This window comes from Callospermophilus lateralis, unplaced genomic scaffold (assembly GCF_048772815.1).
Source record: "Callospermophilus lateralis isolate mCalLat2 unplaced genomic scaffold, mCalLat2.hap1 Scaffold_82, whole genome shotgun sequence".
Taxonomy (NCBI): domain Eukaryota; kingdom Metazoa; phylum Chordata; class Mammalia; order Rodentia; family Sciuridae; genus Callospermophilus; species Callospermophilus lateralis.
In genome coordinates, this window is record NW_027516260.1 from 1,286,317 (window position 1) to 1,296,237 (window position 9,921).

The window sequence follows — 9,921 nt, forward strand, 5'->3', positions numbered from 1 at the left end:
ATTTTTTGAGCACTAACTATTATTTCCCAACTCAATCTTATTTTTTAAGACTGCTTCTTATACTTAGGTATGAAACTTTAAGCCCAAATAAGATGGATCATACACCCACCCATGCAGGCACACAGATTTATTTGCTAAATGTCATATATCAAATGTTCAGTATTTTTCCTCTTTCAGAGATATTTTAAGAGTTTCAGAATAAATACCTAGACCGATTCTGAGTTAGAAATGAGTTAGCTCAGAGTTATAGAAAATCTTTTTTTAATTTTAAATTTATTTATTCATTCTAATTTGTCATACTTGACAGCAGAATGCATTTCAATTCATAGTACATATATAAGCACAATTTTTCATGTCACTGGTTGTTCAGAGTCACACTATTTTGTGTCTTCATATATGTACTTAGGGTAATAATTTCCATCTCATTGTACCATCTCTCCTAACCCCTCTCTTCCCCTCCCTCCCCATTGCCCTATCTAAAGTTCCTCCATTCCTCCCATGCTCCCCCCACATCCCCATTATGGATTAGCATCCACATATCAGAGTAGAAAATCTTGATTGAACTTCACCTGTATTTTGTCAGCTGAATCCTGCAAAATAGGATTATGTCTGTTTCACAGATGAAGAAACTGAGGCTCACAAAGTATACCTAATTTACTTAGTCATGCATCTATTAAATTACCAAGCCTAGATCCAAATCAAGTTCTACAGACTTCACTAGACACATCTCTTAAAAACAAAGTGAATTATTGAATCCAAATTTAACCAGGCTTCTAGTTTTCTACCATTCTATCTCATAACTATTAAGTAATGAGAATGCTTCCCAGTCCATATTATGAGGGTGGTTGAGTTGTGCCAGGAGAAAATTTAGGCCTCAGATGGATCTTCACTATATTCTCCCTAGGGATTCCTGACATGAGAGCAAGTCTCTCTGCCTCCCCTTATCCTCCATCTTTCCTGAACCACAAATCCATTTGAACTTCCAGAGCCATTAGATATAGTCATTGCCCAGGAGGAGTGAAAATCCAGAATGGACATGTGTCAGGTCTGAATGAAAAATGCATTAGCTGAGATTTATAGGAAATCTTCATTAGAGACTGTTCAAATTCTGTTTCTTAAGTTCCTTTCTGAGGTTCTCTGATAATTAGCACTCAGGTCCTACAATAGCAAGAATGGTGGGGGAGGAACAAATAAGATTAAATTGGCTCAGCTGATCTTCTTCTCTTGAGATTTTCTGGACCTGTGGTGTGCAGAGGAACACAAAGACCAATTGTGCTAACATTTCAAGGCCATAGAATAAGTTCAACTCAGTTGTCTTCTGAGGAATTAGCCATTGTTCTCAGGAAAGGCTGGAGGGCCTCTCCCCCTGTGAGCTGAGATCATTGCATAGCAGATGGAGCCATTAACTGATCACTTGAGCCTGGCTTTTAGTGTCACTCTGGGCAGACTGATTGTATGTGACTTCAGCAGAAATCAATGCCGACCATTGTTCTTAATGTATATATAGACATGGCCAACTCCCCGGGACCATAAAGAAGTGTGCTGTTATCTCGGGTAGCCCCTACCTCCATCTTTAATGATAAGAGCTATGGGAAACCACTTAGAAGGGGGCTCTATGCTGAGGTCTCAAGGAAAAGTTACAGCCTCAGATGGGGAACTTTGCACCTAAATAACCCATCTTTCTCTTCTCTGAGAAGTCATGGGTCCAGTCATAGCCGTTGTACAGAAAATCACCCCAGGGAAGATTTGACGCAAATAGTTATGCACTCATGGTCAAAGCCATCATTTGATCTTGGAGTTCTGGTCTTATCTGGTGATTGTTCTTTTTCTTCTCCCCAACTTAAGGTAGCTCTTCTTCATGCTTGGGTCACAAGGCTGCCCCCAAGTGTCCAATAGCTGATTACTTAATTTGAACACAGGCTTTCAAGTCAATAAACCTAGGTTAAATGTCAGATCAGTTAGTAACTAAAAAGCTATGTGACTTTGATGAAGTTGCTAAATATTAATGATGAGGTGAGGGTAAATGGCGCCCCAGCCCAATATAGTCATTTTTACCCTCTCTCCCTGGAAGCTATGATGAAAATTGCAAGACTGGCTTCTTTGTTATTCCCCTATAGACTGACACTCAGGGACATATGGGCCCTCTCTTCTCTGCCCCTCCCCCCCGCACAATTGCCATTTTTACTCAGTTTTCTTATTTGCAAAACAGAAATAATAACTGCCTCATAGAGTTCCTATGTAGTTCACTGCTTAGCACATTGTACTCGCTCTTCAAGAGATGATAGCTCTTATCATGTGCCATTTTCTACACCTCACTAGATAGCTTTGTATGTGGAAAATTCTAAGAAACAATTGAACCTTTTGTTTTCAACAATTCAAATGCAGTTTCATCCCAACAAAGCAGCCCTGACAGCACCAGAGCAGAGAGGGAAGAACCTGCCCCAGGTTGATCAGTTCCACCATTAGAGGGCCCCGGACATGCTAGGGCAGCTAGAGATTCCTCATGAGATTGACAGGGGCTACCTCTGCAAGGAGGCTGTATCATTCATGGGGAAAACAAACACTGTTTTAAATCAGTGGGAACAAGCAGGACTATTTGCAAGAGGGGTTGAGAGAGGATTTCCAGATTTGAAATTCAAAAATATTTTCTATCACAAAAATTTCTCATGTTTGGTGGAACCCATTCTGCCTATGGGGTTATGTCATTGTGACCTTCCTGTCAGAAACTCCATAAAGAACAAGTACTTGGAGGGCAGAGCTATTTGAAAGTGTACCCTCTTATTGATCATTGCCACTGTATTTGCCTGTTGAATGTCAGTTTGAGGCCACCACCTGCTCCACTCCCCACTTGCCTTCTCAGAGAGAAGGGTGCTCTTTACGAGCAAACCATTGTAAGACCTGAGCCTATTTCTTGATCTAAGAAAGAGGATATTCCTAATTCCAGCTCTCGACTCTTCCCTGCTTTCCTCTTTGATTCATTCTCCCCTCCAAGCAGGCATCATACAGGGACCTGCCCTAGTCACATGATCCAGGGAAGTGTCCATCATCTTCCTTAGCAGCTTCCTATCATTTGGGGACTAGGGAGGTACCAGTTCCCTTTATATCTAAGGTTCTCTGGGTCTTCAGATTGCAACACATAAGTTAGGGCATTCAGTGGTACTTGTTGATGGAGACTTTACCTTTGGGTTTGTTCCATAATTGTCTCTAGTAGAAAGATTTGTTACCCTTCATTATCTCTTGCCTTTTCTGGTTCAGCGTGGTCTCTGAATTTTAACACTGACACAGTGGTGGCTTGTTCTGCTCTGTAATTGTCAATTTGAGGCCACCTACCCTCACCTGATGAGCTTGAAGTCAAATGTGCTGTGGAAATGAGGGCATTTTTATTATATAATACCCCTAAGGTGCCTTAGGGAGCACCAGGGATTGCACATATTATTTCTGCAGCTAAATATGAATCTTCACACTGAATGGCAGCAAGCACAGACCCTATGAAGATTCCAATCATTCCAGGTCAGGTTTGGCTACCAAATAACTTTATGTTGAGCTTCACACAAACAGCATCAGATTTTTTTTTTTTTTTTGGTTTTCAGAAATTTTCACATTTCTTAATTAGAGAATAAAGGATTGTGGATCTGTACTCTTTTCTTGGGTGTTGGTTTGGGAAAATAAGCAAAACATGTACAAGAAAGAGATCAGGAATTGAGATTTCAGGATCTGAGGAGGGTTTGTAGGGCCCCAGATGCTAAACTCTTACAACTTCCTGACTAATCCTTTTCCCAAGAAACAAAGCCTTTCTTTTCACAGAGACACTTGTAAAAGCAAATAGGACTGAGAGAGGAGATCTAAAAACAGATGTCACAGTTCTCAGCAAATGTTAATGGCAGAAGTCACCTAACATTTCGAGAAGAGCAACTGAAAGGGCTAAGGAACTGGATGCCTGGGTAGGATCCCCAAGAAGTTGCCGGAGGGCAATCCAGCCTGCAGAAACTTGAGGACCTGTTTTGCCGAGACCAGCTTCCATCATCTAAGGCTAGTTCTTTTTCAGGGGGATTACATGCTATCTCTGCAGCTGCAGAAGATTAGTGAGTTCAGTTTGAGGTCAGAAGTTGGTCTGGGAACTTTTTCTTTTGAGTCTCAGTAGCTTTCTCAGTTGGATGTAAGAATATACGGCTTAACTCATGGGCAGAAAATTCCTATCTGTAAACCTCGGATGCTCGGAGGCAGAAGCAAATGCTGGGTTGCTTGTCCCTCTTTAACTTGGTGAATTTGTGAAATCCATGTGTTCTCTTGAAAAACGTGGCTTTCACATCTGAAAATAGGGGATGCTAGTGCCTGAGAGTATTAATAATATAATATGCAGATAGCACCCAGCCCAGGACCCAGCACATGCTAACACAATCATGAGACTGAGCTGCCTTCTTTGTACTCTTAGTCTTTTGATTATGATGCCTACATCTATAACTATCTAAATTGATTTTCAGAATAATCTCATTCCACACCTGGCCTTCTCTAAAGCTGTTAATAAGATTAGAACATTTCAAGGCACAAACCAATGACAGAACACCCACTTTCAGATCTTGGGAACATAACGATTCTCTGTAGCCAGTGGATACTTGGGTGAGATGGTGGTATTTTAAAGAATATCCTAAAAGTAATCAGGTCTAGATGTACTTGATGCAATCAAAAGTTTCAACAATGACAACCATCACCCAATGTGCTGTCTTGTTATTGCCCCCTCTGGCTATGTATAATTTATATCCTTTGCTACCCCCCCTCTTTAACCTTAGAAATTCAGGCCAAAGAGTATGACGTTTAAAAATCAAATTTGTTCACTGAGAAGACCTAAATCCACAGTATTCCTCAAGGAGTGACTTGAAGTAGGGCATGCAGATGGTTTTGGATAAGTGTACTTTGCCCAGCCTGATAAACTGAGACTCCTTGTGCTGTGTGAATACGCAGACACACACAACGCTCATCTTAAAACTTTACAATGTAGTTTGCGAGGGTACAGGCTTTCACAAAACTCAGGACCCCACGTCCCTTGGAAAAAATGACATGAAAGTAATGACTTCTGTTCCCCACCACGCCTCAGCTTAGCCATGCTCCATATAAAGCCCAACCCCAGTGCCACCAGCTACAACCTTCTTTGTCCCAGCAACTACAAAGAAGCTGTAACTTATTGGAAACTTGCCTTGCTCATCACAAAAATTTGTCAAGAAAAAAATCCAAAGCACTTACCAATCTGTGAGGGCCCCGGGATGAGAAGGCCAGAGATAGGAGGAGGCTTTCCTATTCACTGAGGCTGGCTGGCTGCTCTGCAGGAGAGGCTGCTGTTGCCCAGCTCCAGCTCCTCTTATCTAGGGACCAGCTGCTGTTGTTGCTATGGGGATGCTCTGCTTCTCAGGCGCCAGGGCAAGGGGGATGGAGAAGGAGAGAGGACTAACCTCGCCTTAGTGGGCACTGCTCTCAACAGAAATAACTGAATATTAGAAAAGTACAATGCACCAAATCCTGCGTTAGGTTTCCAGTGTGCAAATCAGAGAAATTCCGATGAAGCAATTACATCCTTAAACCCCCCTAACAATCCAGCAATAGTTTTATATTTTCTTTTTTGCCTGATATTGCAAATATGGAAACTGAGGCACAGAGTGGTTAAGTGACCTTAACCTAACGTTGATACAGCAAATTTTAAATTGACCTTCAAACAATTTAAATTTCAGTTCAGCAGACTTTTGACCACTCCTACTGTATCTTAGAATAATATGATGATGAGTAAAGGAAAAGTAATAATAGCAATCGCTATTATTGTTGACATGGTGTTAATATTCCCATGCATCAGGTACTTTTTCAAACTCTTCACGTGTATCAACTCATTTAATACTCAAACAACCGTGTGAGATGAGAGGCTGTCATTCCCCATTATAATGATGAGGAAGCTGGAACTCAGAGTGATTAAATCATCTGCCCTAAGTCTCACCACTACTAAATGCTAGGTTTGGGGTTTGAACCTGGCAATTGGATGCTAAGTTCATGCTTTTAACCACTTTGCAACACTGATCACCAGTGCATTCCAAGTAGCACAACGGCAAAGAAGGCAACTCTTTGCTATGCAGGTTGGGACGGGGAAGCCAGGAAAAGTTGGCTCCTTCAAAGGAACTGAACCAAATGTTCCAGTATTAGGAATGCACATGTGGTATGCACCCTTTGGAGCCAAAGAGTGCCTAAACAAGGGTGCAGGGGAAGAAATCTTGCTATGAGCTATCTGTGCTGATTGGAGGAGCTGCAGTTCATAATCATTGCTCTGGGCACCTTTATGCAGTGAGGACAGTCCCAGAGATCAGGTAGGGATCAGCATTGACAGAAAGGAAGGGCTTCAGACCCCTGAGGGTAGCCCAGATACCACCCACTGATGCCCAAGAGACGTCTTTTCACAGATGACATCTGATCACTATCAAGCACATTGTTTCCTTCCTGGAGGTCACATGCAGTACAGGTCTTGGGCAGCCCCTTTCCCCTGCTTGTCTCTGGTAATGGGTGACGGATGCTTCCCTTCCACTGATGAGCCTGTAAATAACAGAACTGGAATCACAGTAAACTAGTTCGAGGTTGAATTGCAGGGTTAGGATTTCTTCAGAGGCCTTGGTAACAAGTTGGCAGGAAGTGGGCATCCTTGTCTGATTCACTTGGTTGCTTTCTTTTTGGAACCTTCTAGAAGGAAATGGAGGCTGTCCAAAGGCACTACTCCTGGTTAGGAAGAAAGGCCCAGGTTCTGTGGGACAGTGCCTAGATACAACCCTCTGTGCCCGGCTTCCTGCTTCATCTTGTCCAAAGCCTTTTGGCCACTGAGTGAGCAGCGTCTTCATTCAACCTCAGTGGAAAAGATATCCTTTCCTCCTGAATGCTTAACTTCTTTTTAAGTGTCACCTTTCTGAAATAATGGTAGAGCCACATACATGTAGTTGTAAAGAATAATAGCTGAAGAACACTCGTACTGTTCTCCCAATAGCAACAGCTTGAACACTATAGTACATTATGGAGACCTGAATAATGACAAGGAGACAGGCAGAAACAGAGGCTTTCCACCACCACAAGCCTCTCCCATCTTGCCCTTAAAGAGGCACCCCAGTCTCCTTCCTCCTCACCTTCTCTAGCACCACCGATTCCTTAACACTTGCCCACTACTTATCTGTTCTCCACTTCTTTAATGGTGTTATTTCAAAAAGGTTATAAAAATGGAATCATAGTGTGTAATCTTTTGTGTTTTTCTTTTTTCATCACTCAACTTTATTCCCTGGAGATTCATCCAGGTTGTTGCCTGCATCAAATGTGTGAGTGTGTGTGTGTGTGTGTGTGTGTGTGTGTGTGTCACAATTTTTTATATCTCTGGTTATATACAAAGTATATTCACACCAATTTGTGTCTTCATACATGTACTTTGGATAATAATGTCCATCACTTAAATGTGTTCCTTTTTTTTATTGCTGAGTAGTATTCTAGGGTACACACCAGTTTGCTCTATGTACCTGTTGAAGAACATCTGGATTATTCCTAATATTTTGCTGTTACAAATAAAGCTGCTATGAATATTTGTATAGGGGCTTTGTATGAACAAAATTGTTCATTTCTCTGGTGTGGAAAACCAGAAGTGCCAGTTTTGGCCATTGCATGTTTAATTTTATGATGCCATTAAAGTAGTTGGACTATTTTTTAATCCCACCAGCAAAGTACGATTGCTTCAATTTTTCTGAATCTTCCCCAGCAATTTGTGTTGTCACTTTTTTTAGAGTCAGTCTTACAGGTATGCAGAAATATCTCATTGTAATTTTTATTTGTAGTTCCTCGATGCCTCATGAGACTTAACATCTTTTATGTGCTTATTTGTCACCTGTATGTTTTTATTTGTGTCTTTTACTTGCTTTCTAATTGTATTAATTTTTGTTGTTGAGTTTTCAAAGTTCTTTGTATATTCTGGATATTAATCCTTTGTCAGAAATGCAGATAGCAAATATTTACTCTTAATTTGTAGCTTGTCTTTTTAAACCTTTGAACAGTAAGTATCTTTCATAAAACAAAAGAAGTTTTTAATTTTTACAAAGTCTAATTTATCAAAGTAAATTAATTTGAAAGCATGCATTGTTGAGATAGTTCCTGAGGCTTTTTAAAGGAGGTGAACTATTTTATGGTATTTTAACTTGAGGATATTTTTAATTAGTTACTCATGACAATACATTGATCTTGACATATCATACATTTGAATCAAATGGGGTATAATTTCTCATTTTTCCAAGTGTACAGGGCCTGAGGATTTTAAGAAACCCTTTCGTTACTTCCCCCTTATTTCACCTTTGGAGAGACATGCACACTTCCCTCAAGTTCAGGTGGTTGCTGCTGTTAATTTTTTCAAGACCTTCTACATGCACTTTAATTGATTTTGTCCCTCCCCCTTCTAAGGCAGATGTAAACAGCAACTGAGATGGCAGATGGTCATGTAAATCTATACCTTGGAGAGTTCTAAATAATATCCGCATGTGTGCAATGTTGAAGTCATAGACCCTGTGCCTACAGCGCTCGCAGGGTAAGTGCAAGGAGCCATTGTGTCTATGACATGATTTGTAGGTCCAAAGGCCCTCTGCTCTGTGCCTGAATTGGCTTCTGGCTTCTTTCCTGATAAATGCCTAATGGTAACTAGAGTTAAATGAATCTATTTTCATTTTAATCACAAATATCCCATCCTTATCAACAGACCCATCACAGTGATGAATATTTCCAGATTATTTAGACAATAATCTATAAAATGTCCCTTGAAAGATTTGCCTTTCATGTCAATCTGGAAGTTTCTGTGTTGATGGGTGACAGGACTCTGACTGGACAGGGATTTGTGAGGTGGAGGAATGAGGCTGAATATTTTTAGGCATTTTGTCCAGAATTTTTGCTGGATTTTCTTGAATGTCTCCATCAGCCTCTCATAGAGGGAATTAGCTGTTTTACATCAATATCTTGAAAATAAGTGTCCACGTCTTTTCTTTGGGCAGTTTTGAATGTATTTTAACTCTTGATAATGGGAGGCTATTTGAGTTAAGCTAAAAGAAAATATAATATTATTGCTATTTCATTGAAATAAATATATGGAAAACTTTCTCTGTTTGATATCAATTATGTTATACTTAATTAGTACCCATTAAAATAAGAGAAAAGGTGAATACTTTTCCTTGATAATTTCAAAGGCAATTTGCATGGAAATTATTGTAGATTCACATATAGTTGTAAATGATAATACAGAGAGAGAGAGATATCCCCTATATATTGTGATTAATAGTGGCATTTTGTAAGGGAGAATATCACACTGTCTCCATCAGGTAAGTTGGACCAATATTAAAATCCTATCTTACTCAGATTTTCTCCTGTGTTAAGTTCTATACAATTTTATCTTCTGAGCAAGTTCATGTTATTTACCCTCACAGTTTAGGTGCTGAATATTTCCAACACCACAAGAATCCCTCCTGCTATTCTTTACAGCCAGGGTCCCTCCCTTTACCCTCCCAACTTCCAAGACATTGCTGGCAACCACTAATTTGTTCTCCATTTCTATAATTTCATCATTTTAAGGATGTTATACAAACGAAATCATATAGCATACAATCATTGGTATTTGTTATTTTTTTTCACTCAGTATTATTCTGTGAAAATTTATTGAAGGTTTTGCAGATATTATCAGTAGCTCATTCATTATTTTGGTTGAGAAATATCCATGTTATTAATGTACCACAATTTGTCCATCCAGTCAAATGTTGAAGGGTATTTGGAGTGACTCAAGTTTCACTTATTTCAAACAAAGATGCTAGGAACATTTGTGTACATGTTTTTGTGTGAATGTAGTTTTAATACCTCTGGGATTAATGCCCAAGAGTGCAATTTCTGGCC